Raw genomic sequence first — 9,240 nt, 5'->3', positions numbered from 1 at the left:
TGATAGCTTCATCCCTAGGCCAACCAAATGATGAAAGCAACCCTAATGAGCATCTCATTTTACAAGGAGATGAAAGCCTCATGGACTATTGTCCTCATATCGTCCTAAACAACGAGAGTGAAGTGCTCAAGTGGGTCAATGCTCAAGACCAGACATTCAAGCCGCTGGATGATGCGAAAGAGACCTTCGAGGAGGAAAGTGTTGATTAGGAGTCCGTATCTACGATTGAGTCCGAGTCCGAGCCCGGCTCTTAGGCTTTCTCATATCTATCCTAGTGTCTGTCCTTTTATTCCTAAGTGACAAACTGGGGGCTGTCCCCATGAGTCACATGTATTCATCGACTCTATGCTAACCTCTTATTTATCTAAATAAAAGCACGATTTCCAACTATCATATATTCTCCCCTTTACCATTTCCCGTTGACAACATGAATTGATTTGAGAATTTATTTAAGACAAACAACATGTTCCAATTCAATGTGAGTACACTCAAGTGACGTTTCGTACTGAGTAAGCAGAGGACTCGAAACTCCGTGTCCATTCTTTTTCCCTATTCCATGTCTCGCAATAGAAAACTTTCATTAGCACCCAATCTAGAACGAGCTCTTATCAAAGGGATTCTACGACGAACTCAGATAACAAACCAGAACATCTCCTTGTTCATGATCAATGACGGAAGGCAAGCCCATTCCCCACAAAACATCTCATCACCAAGTATCAACTTCTCACCAACTGGTACATCCCCGTCTGCACCTTTACCTTCCTCGAACGACGGACGGCAAAGAACCAATAGATCCAAGCCCAAACAAAGGCGAAAACCAAAGCCAAAGCGAAAGCCAAGGCAAAAGCCAAAACAAAAACAAAATAGTGAAATTCAAATTCGCTATTTTCACAAATTTCAAATGACGGTATTAAAAACCGTCACTTTTCAAGAAAATGAAATAGCGAAATTCAAATTCGTTATTTTCACAAATTTCAAATGACGGAATTACAAACCCTCACTTTTCAAGAAAACAAAATAACGGAATTCAAATTCGTTATTTTCTCACAATTCCAAACGACGGAATTAAAAACCGTCCTTTTCAAACAAAAAACGAACTAGCGAAATTCAAATTCGTTATTTTCCCACAATTTCAAATGACGGAATTAAAAACTGTCACTTTTCAAGAAAATGAAATAACGGAATTCAAAATTCGTTATTTTCTCACAATTCCAAACGAGGAAATTAAAAACCGTCCTTTTCAAACAAAAACGAAATAGCGAAATTCAAATTCGTTATTTTCCCACAGTTTCAAATGACGGAATTAAAAACTCTCACTTTACAAGAAAATGAAATAGCAGAATTCAAATTCGTTATTTTCTCACAATTCCAAACGACGGAATTAAAACCGTCCTTTTCAAACAAAAAATAAAATAGCGAGATTCAAATTCACTATTTTCCCTCAACTTCAAACGAGGGAATTAAAAACCGTCACTTTTCAAGAAAATGAAATAGCGAAATTCAAATTCGTAATTTTTCCACAATTTCAAACGACGGAATTTAAAACATTCATTTTTCAAAAAAATGAAATAGCGAAATTCAAATTCGTTATCTTCACATAAAGACTCAAACGAAGGAATTAAAAACCGTCATTTTTCAAACACAAAAACCTCGGACCAATGAGTACAATACACAAAACTTCGGACCAATGAGTCCAACACACAAAATCCCGGACCAATGAGTCCAAAACACCAAGTCCAGGACCAACAAGTCCAAAGCCCAGGATCAATAAGTCCAAAACACCAAGTCCAGGACCAATAAGTCCAAAGCCTAGGAGCAATGAGTCCAACACAAAATCCCGGACCAATGAGTCCAAAATACAAAGTCTAGGACCAATAAGTCCAAAGCCCAAGACCAACGAGTCCAACACACAAAATCTCGGACCAGTAAGTCCAAAACACCAAGTCCAGGACCAACAAGTCCAAAGCCCAAGACCAATGAGTCCAACACACCAAATCCCGGACCGATGAGTCCAAAACACCAAACACCAAAACCTCAACCAACACTGCTTCACCCCTAAGTCCTTGTAGAGACTGCTATAGGGAGACCTATCTAGGCTTCTGAGGATTCCTCTCAAGATCGTAATATCACACCTTAACCTTTAAGGTCGAGACATGGGATTTTTATCCCAAATTATTTACCAACCATTTCGTGTTCAGGCCACATCAAGCTTGAGACCCATTCCGTACCACATTACAAGTCGTAACCCATCGGCTTAAACACCACAAATACAAGCTCCAGATTTTTATCTGTCAAACAAACCTACTATTACCAGGCTCCACATTCCATAATGTCGAAGCCATTTTTATCCTGACCCAGACATGGAGTCTTCAAAAAACATTGCTCCCTGGAACGGGACATGCCTAGTTCATTCTTAGAGTCCACTTTTTAGTGTGCTCACATAACAAGAAACATTCCCACAAACTCTGCCTCTTCGATTCATGATCAAGAGTGAATTCTCTCCAATCAAATTTCGAGTCACCAAACGAAATTTATCGTCATGACCCTCAGCTCTAGATTTTTATCTGTCAAACAAACCTAATATTGCCAGGCTCCACATTCCATAATGTCGAAGCCATTTTCACCCTGACCCAGATAAGGAGTCCTCAAATGCTTTGCTACCGAGAACGGGACATACCCAATTTCATCCTTAGAGTCCACTTTTTAGTGTGCTCACATGACAAGGAACATTTTACACGTCTTCGATTCATGATCAAGGAGGAATTCTCTCAAATCAATTTTCAAGTCACCAAGCGGCATCTAGCGTCGTGACCCTCACACTTTAAGGTCCTAACAGCTAGCTTAGGCACACAGCTCAGAAATACGATCTGGTTTGATTTTACACCATGTGAATACGTAGGCAGTCTTTCAAGGACACAACCATACACCTCAAAATCAATTATCAAAACACATCCTGAACTACGATCTGGTTTGATTTCACTTCACGTGAATACGTAGGCAGTCCTTCAAGGGCGCAACCATACACCTCAAAATCAATTATCAACACACACTCAGAACTACGATCTGGTTTGATTTCGCAAACACGCGAATACATAGGCAGTCCTATTACTAGGACACAACCACACCCCCACACACATTTAGTTTTCACAGCGTTCCAATTTTCAATTCTAAAAAACCAGCTCAGAACTACGGTCTGGTTTGATTTCGCAAACACGTGCATACGTAGGCAGTCCTCCAACAAGGACACAACCGCATACCCCTTCAATTTCAACCATCAAAATCAATCCTCAAAAGCAGCCCACCCAGCTGTAAAAATTAATACCTCTTTACTGGGAGCTTCTTCCTTAAGACGTCCATTCCTTGTTTTGCCAAATTATCACCTTCTCAGTGTGGGGGCTTCTCTTTCGAGACGCCACCCGTCTTTTATCCTCAAACATCTTTTGAGTCTCAACTATAGTCTAAAATAAAGCACCTTTATCCTAGTGCTCGGTTTGGACAATGACAAGGTCTTGGTTCCACTCTCCGAAGCATCATGTCTTAAGGAAGGATCTCAAGCGAGCAAATGGTGGCAAAAATGTCTAGAGAAGATAATCAATTCGTGTTCCCCAGCCGAGAGGACCATCTACTACAAGGATTTGATACGGGTTGTCACCCTTTCTTGGCTAGGAGTTGCACTTACATGTGCAAAGTCTATCAGAGTCACCCCATGTCGTGTCGATATCGAGTTTGCATCACCTTCACGACCGTTTGTTTGTCAGTCTGTCAGTATGCGTCCGTGTGAGTCAATGTCGCAACGGTCACGTGTTTCCAATATATCAAATCACGAATCTACAAGCAACAAGATTCAATATTAAGCTTTACAACTTTCAAAACTCCTATCTCCCCTCACGCGAGATATTACGTGCTAATTGCTTACATGCTTATGTGCTTATATGCGCGCATGCTACATTCTTGTCTATGCGACTGCGGATTTGTGTGGTCACTAACCATGCAGATAATCATGAGAAGAAAAACGCACTCCAACTAAGTATTGGGTTCTTCCCAATAAATGCCGACCCGTCAAGTCCAAGGGCTTTAACCGCGTCGATTGTATGACATACGCTACCTCCAAACGAGCAGCAACTCATATCCCCGGCGAGTCCTGAGAAGTTTCTAACTCCCCAACGAGTATAAATTTTTAAATGGAAGTCACACAGGTCTTTCAAAGACCCTCGCAACATCATTGAAGATACTAATGTAGCGCTCTCCCTAAATGGTTTTCCAGAGAGCCTTGCTTAGATGATTTATCCTCACAGAGTTCATTTAGGACCACCAGCAAGTTGAAATTCATTTCTCCCTAGCCGAACCTATCAACGTCAACCTGATTGGAAGTCATTACTGGACAATAGCTTGAAATAAGCCCGATGTTTCAGGCTATTTCCCACAGTCGATCATCTGACCTTCAACATGGCTGGCGAGCCACAATACACTCTATATTTGGTCGAGGTATTGACAAAACAATAGTCAAGGCAGACCACTCGATCGAGTGTAGGAGGACACTCGGCCGAGTAGGCGACCACTCGGTCGAGTACATGGTGCACTCGGCCGAGTGTCACCTGGGCATGAGGTTTTCCTTCTCAAACTCTGTTCCAAACTTTCCTATTTTATCACACCAACGCTAATAGATGAACTCTTGGCCTAAGGCCATCATTCTAGCTCCTCACATGAACACTACAACAAGATCACAATGTACACCGTGGGCGCTTCACTCGACGATTGGGAGGCAACTTTACAAGCAACATCTATATTATCACCGTTAGACCAAAATCTCACCAACTACTCTCTCTCGTCGTGCATGCATACTTATATTAAACTGTTACCCTATATAACCTCAATGATAAACTAGCTTAACAACACAATTTACCGATCCCCAAAAACCGACTTTCAAAGGACAACCATCAATTACCCTATCGAACGTGTACACTAGCTTTCAAATAGTCTCGTCATTCACTTCTTACCATGACTTTTATCAGATATCTTTCACCGTCTAACCTAATTGATCGCCTCAAGTTCCATATAGTTACCTTCTTTTCAATTCTCATCAATCCTTGAACTCAATTCACATTTTCCCACGACTATGAACAACCCAAGATATTGCCGCATTATACACTTAGGTACCTCAATTTATTTCTCATTATTCCACAATTCAAATCTCAACTATTTGTCAAGTACAATTCTCACATCATGTTCAATTATAACATCCTTCAACATGAAATCCATAAGTCCAAACCATCAACAAATACTTGTAGATACCCAGTATCTGCACCTTCCAAAAACCACCCGATGATGATCGGACTATAACTTGTTTTTGATATGCGTGCGTGAATTGGCTATACATGAGACAGTTTAATGCATTACTCGGATATGAAAAATGATTTAAAAAATGGTTTTCTAATTTCATTTGCATTAAAATAACACTATTTAGAGTTAAAACCGTCTTCGGACCCAAAATCGACTCAGAAACCTGCAACTCGAGTCAACCTGAGTCAACCCGAGTCAACCCAAGTCTCTAATGTCCAAAATAATGCCATGAATGTCTTTATCATGCCATTTACATGAAAATGACACTAATTAGAGTCAAAACCGACACCGGGCCAAAAACCGACTCCAAATTCAAATCCCGACTCACATGGGTCAAACCCGAGTCAAGCACACAAAACACCTACCTGAAGTAACACCCAAAATAATCTTATTATGTGCCCATATTTTTACAAAACATCCTATTTGATTACCAAAAATCAAACCAACCAAATAATAGATAGGGGAAAGGCCACGTCGAAATTGAAAAGGACAGGACACCCCATTGCATAGCAGGCATGCTCGCGCCTCAATGGGCTATCTCCTTAGCCTCCAAGCAAACTCAACCGACCTACCATCCCACATTCTCTATAAATACCCACCTTAACACCCCGTAATCCTCATGCGAGAGTCCGCCCCCGCACATCTCCTTTAAACTTCTATACTCGACTTCCTAAGTCAAAAAATTGACACGTGTTTTCGACCTACCGATCGAAAACACAAGCCTTACATATTTTTTTTGGTACCGTCGCCGATCATTCGACCGACCCATTGGACCAACTCAAAATTAATCAATATGTTTTTCAACAACATATTTTCAACACATTTTCAAAACAAAATCCTTTTTTAAGGCACTCTTTTTAACTTCTTTGATCGCGAGTAGTCGCATACGAGAAAACCGTCTCTAAAGTCGTCTACGTTGCAAAAATTATAATACATAAGTTTGAGGGTGTAAACAACTCATTTATTTTATGTCTTTACTATTTTTATGAGTTTATAAGCATGAACAATGCATAACACGATTCAAATATAGGTTAGACGAGCCAAAATCGAGTTTTGGCCTTAGACAGAAGCTCTTTGCTATGCAAAGAGGCTCGCGCCTCTTGTGGCTTCTCGGGTCAGACTCAAACGTGTTTGAGTTCATCTTCCTTCAACACTTTCTTTTATTTTTACTTATTTTCTATAACGGCTTTTACCATTTTAATTCATTTTTATGACAAATTTTTTAACCATAAATCATAATCACCCTTGGTTTCATATATCATGACGGGTTTATCCGTGACTCGGTGATATTATTTGGTTAATTACATTTTAAAGGGTATTATAATACTCTTTTCTTTTATTTACCATTTTTCTCATTTATTTATACTTGCAAACAAATTATTCATAATTCATAATCATCCTTGGTTCCTTATACCATGTCGGTTTAGTTCGAGTACGATGACAAACTTGACTAATTACAAAGAAATGAACTTAACATATTAGTTCATATCAAACATTTTACATTTTTATTTGTAAACTATACTTTTCAAACTTGCAAATACGACAACTAATATTACTAAGATAATAGTAATTATTTTGAGTCTTGTAAATCATTCATCACAAATACGGTTTTAAACAACCTTTTTAACAACCAGGTGATGCCCCTTGGGTCATCGTATGACTCGCGCCCCAAGAGGCCGTATGTTTTCATATTTCAAAACCTGGACAGGCTCTTGTTCCCTCGCCAATAGGCTCGCGCCCTAACGGGGCTACCTGACACTGTTCTGTCTCATTTTGGTACTTGTGTAGGACGATCCCGATTATGGTTAAACCGATTACATGACGGATCAGATGACAAGTTTACATTTTTTACACTTTGTCATTTGACACCCTTTTTCAAATAAATGGATCGTGTTAATCATCATAATCCGAATTTGGTAAATGGATGTTTAATTTCCGTTTTCACATGCAAATCAATCTAAATCCAACTCGACATCAATTACTTGATATTTAGATTAACAAACCGACTTAGGAAATTCTCACATGTTAGGTTAAGCTTTTGGATGCGCATTCATGCATTTAAACCGTTTTATCAACTCTTGCACTTAAACAACCACGATCTTTCAGTAGAGGCCGCTAACGCGGGCGGGATTGAGTGTTCGATTAAAGTGCTTTCTAATACGTCCCTTTCTCAGAACCTTTGGATAGTGGATGGCCTTATCCAGGGCGTACGAGAGTCATTCTAGCGATAGGATACTAAAGGGGGACGAGTCGTTATCTTTAGTACCACGGCAAGAACCTCTTTTTTCCTTTGTTGACCTAGGTATAAAGTGGATTTGAACGGGTTCCAAGCATCCCACAAATGCTTGGTGGAGACTTCGAACATCTCTGCATCGTTTCGAGACTTTTGCCGAGACGAAACCGACCGATCTAAAGCGATCCGGTCGAAATCATTTTACGCGACCGAGCGTGGCTTTCAAAAGACCGCTGCACTTCCACAGTTTGGCTTGGCGTGCAGGTGGCCCATGACTACAGACCGGTAGGCGGCTCGCGCCCGCAGACCGGCATGTGGCCCATGTCCACAATATTCAACCTTGATTACACATCACTTATTATCCATAAATTACCTTGTGTAGTTATCTTACCCAACCCAAGACCCCTCACGTAAGCTAAACTCACTTTCTTGTTCTCCCAATTTCCGACATAAACTATCCACAAGATCACATCAATAGTCTTGAATCACCAAAATAATACTTCCTTAATAGCAAAACATTACTACTTAGCAGAAAAGATTCCTTCCTCAAAAGTTGATTCCCTTATTCCCAATACCTACCTCACCACCTTATCGAATTCAATATAGTCACTAACAACCATTTCCACAATTTATCCCAATAGCATCTCATTCATCCAACAACTCTCTCTTTCACAACATCATGCACTTACCTACCTACATGGCTAGAATCGAAACAAAATGAACAAACTCACATCGATTCTAATAAAACTCTTGTTTCACATTCATAGCTCTCAAGGTACAATACTCATTCATCGCACGTTATTAGCACCCCTTTATCCTTGAAAACTCATCAACTCACTCTCTTTTCACATCCTCTCAGTCACAACCACGCGTGTCTACGCGTCTTCACTCATCAGAACTATACAACCCTCAAGGTAAGCAAACATTGAGACCCATATCTAAGTAAAGCACTATATTATTAACAAAGAAACAACACTATGAAGCAAAGGAACTATGTTTTAAATACAAAATTTAAAATCTAATCATATACACTATGGTGAATATATATATATATATATATATATATATATATATATATATATATATATATATATATATATATATGAAATTTTGGGCAAAAGTCTAAGGTAGATTCTCAATTTAGGGCAATACATAGTATTATTAACAAAATTGAAGTCCTATTATTTCTCAATTAAATCAAGAAAAGCTTTAAGACAAAATTTTCAAATTTTAAAATCATGCCTAGCATCATTTAGATAAGATTTGCAGTTTTATGACACAGTTAGATAAGAATGGAATATAAAATCAATGTTTTTGGTATAAATAACACACTTGTCAAAATTTAAGGCAATTTGCAAAGTAAGGCTCCTAGGTTAATGTAACACAATGCAACATCAATAAGGACTAAGTACCGAGAAACAAGCAGATCATGTTTTGAGTGCCAAATTTCAAAAATCATTCATACGGACTTTGGGATTTCAAAAATTTTGGGCAACGTTATGTGGACATGGCCCACCTGCAAGCCCACTTCGATCTGTGGATGTACAACAGTCTTTTTGAAAGCCACGCTCGGCGGCGTAAAAATGCTTTCGACCGGATCGTTTTTTAGATCGGTTGGTTTCGTCTCGGTTAGGGTCTCGAAACGATTAGAGATGTTCGGAGTCGCC

Source organism: Silene latifolia, chromosome 11 (assembly GCF_048544455.1).
Source record: "Silene latifolia isolate original U9 population chromosome 11, ASM4854445v1, whole genome shotgun sequence".
Taxonomy (NCBI): domain Eukaryota; kingdom Viridiplantae; phylum Streptophyta; class Magnoliopsida; order Caryophyllales; family Caryophyllaceae; genus Silene; species Silene latifolia.
The sequence above is the reverse complement of the archived record's forward strand: the minus strand, read 5'-3'. Positions refer to the sequence as shown.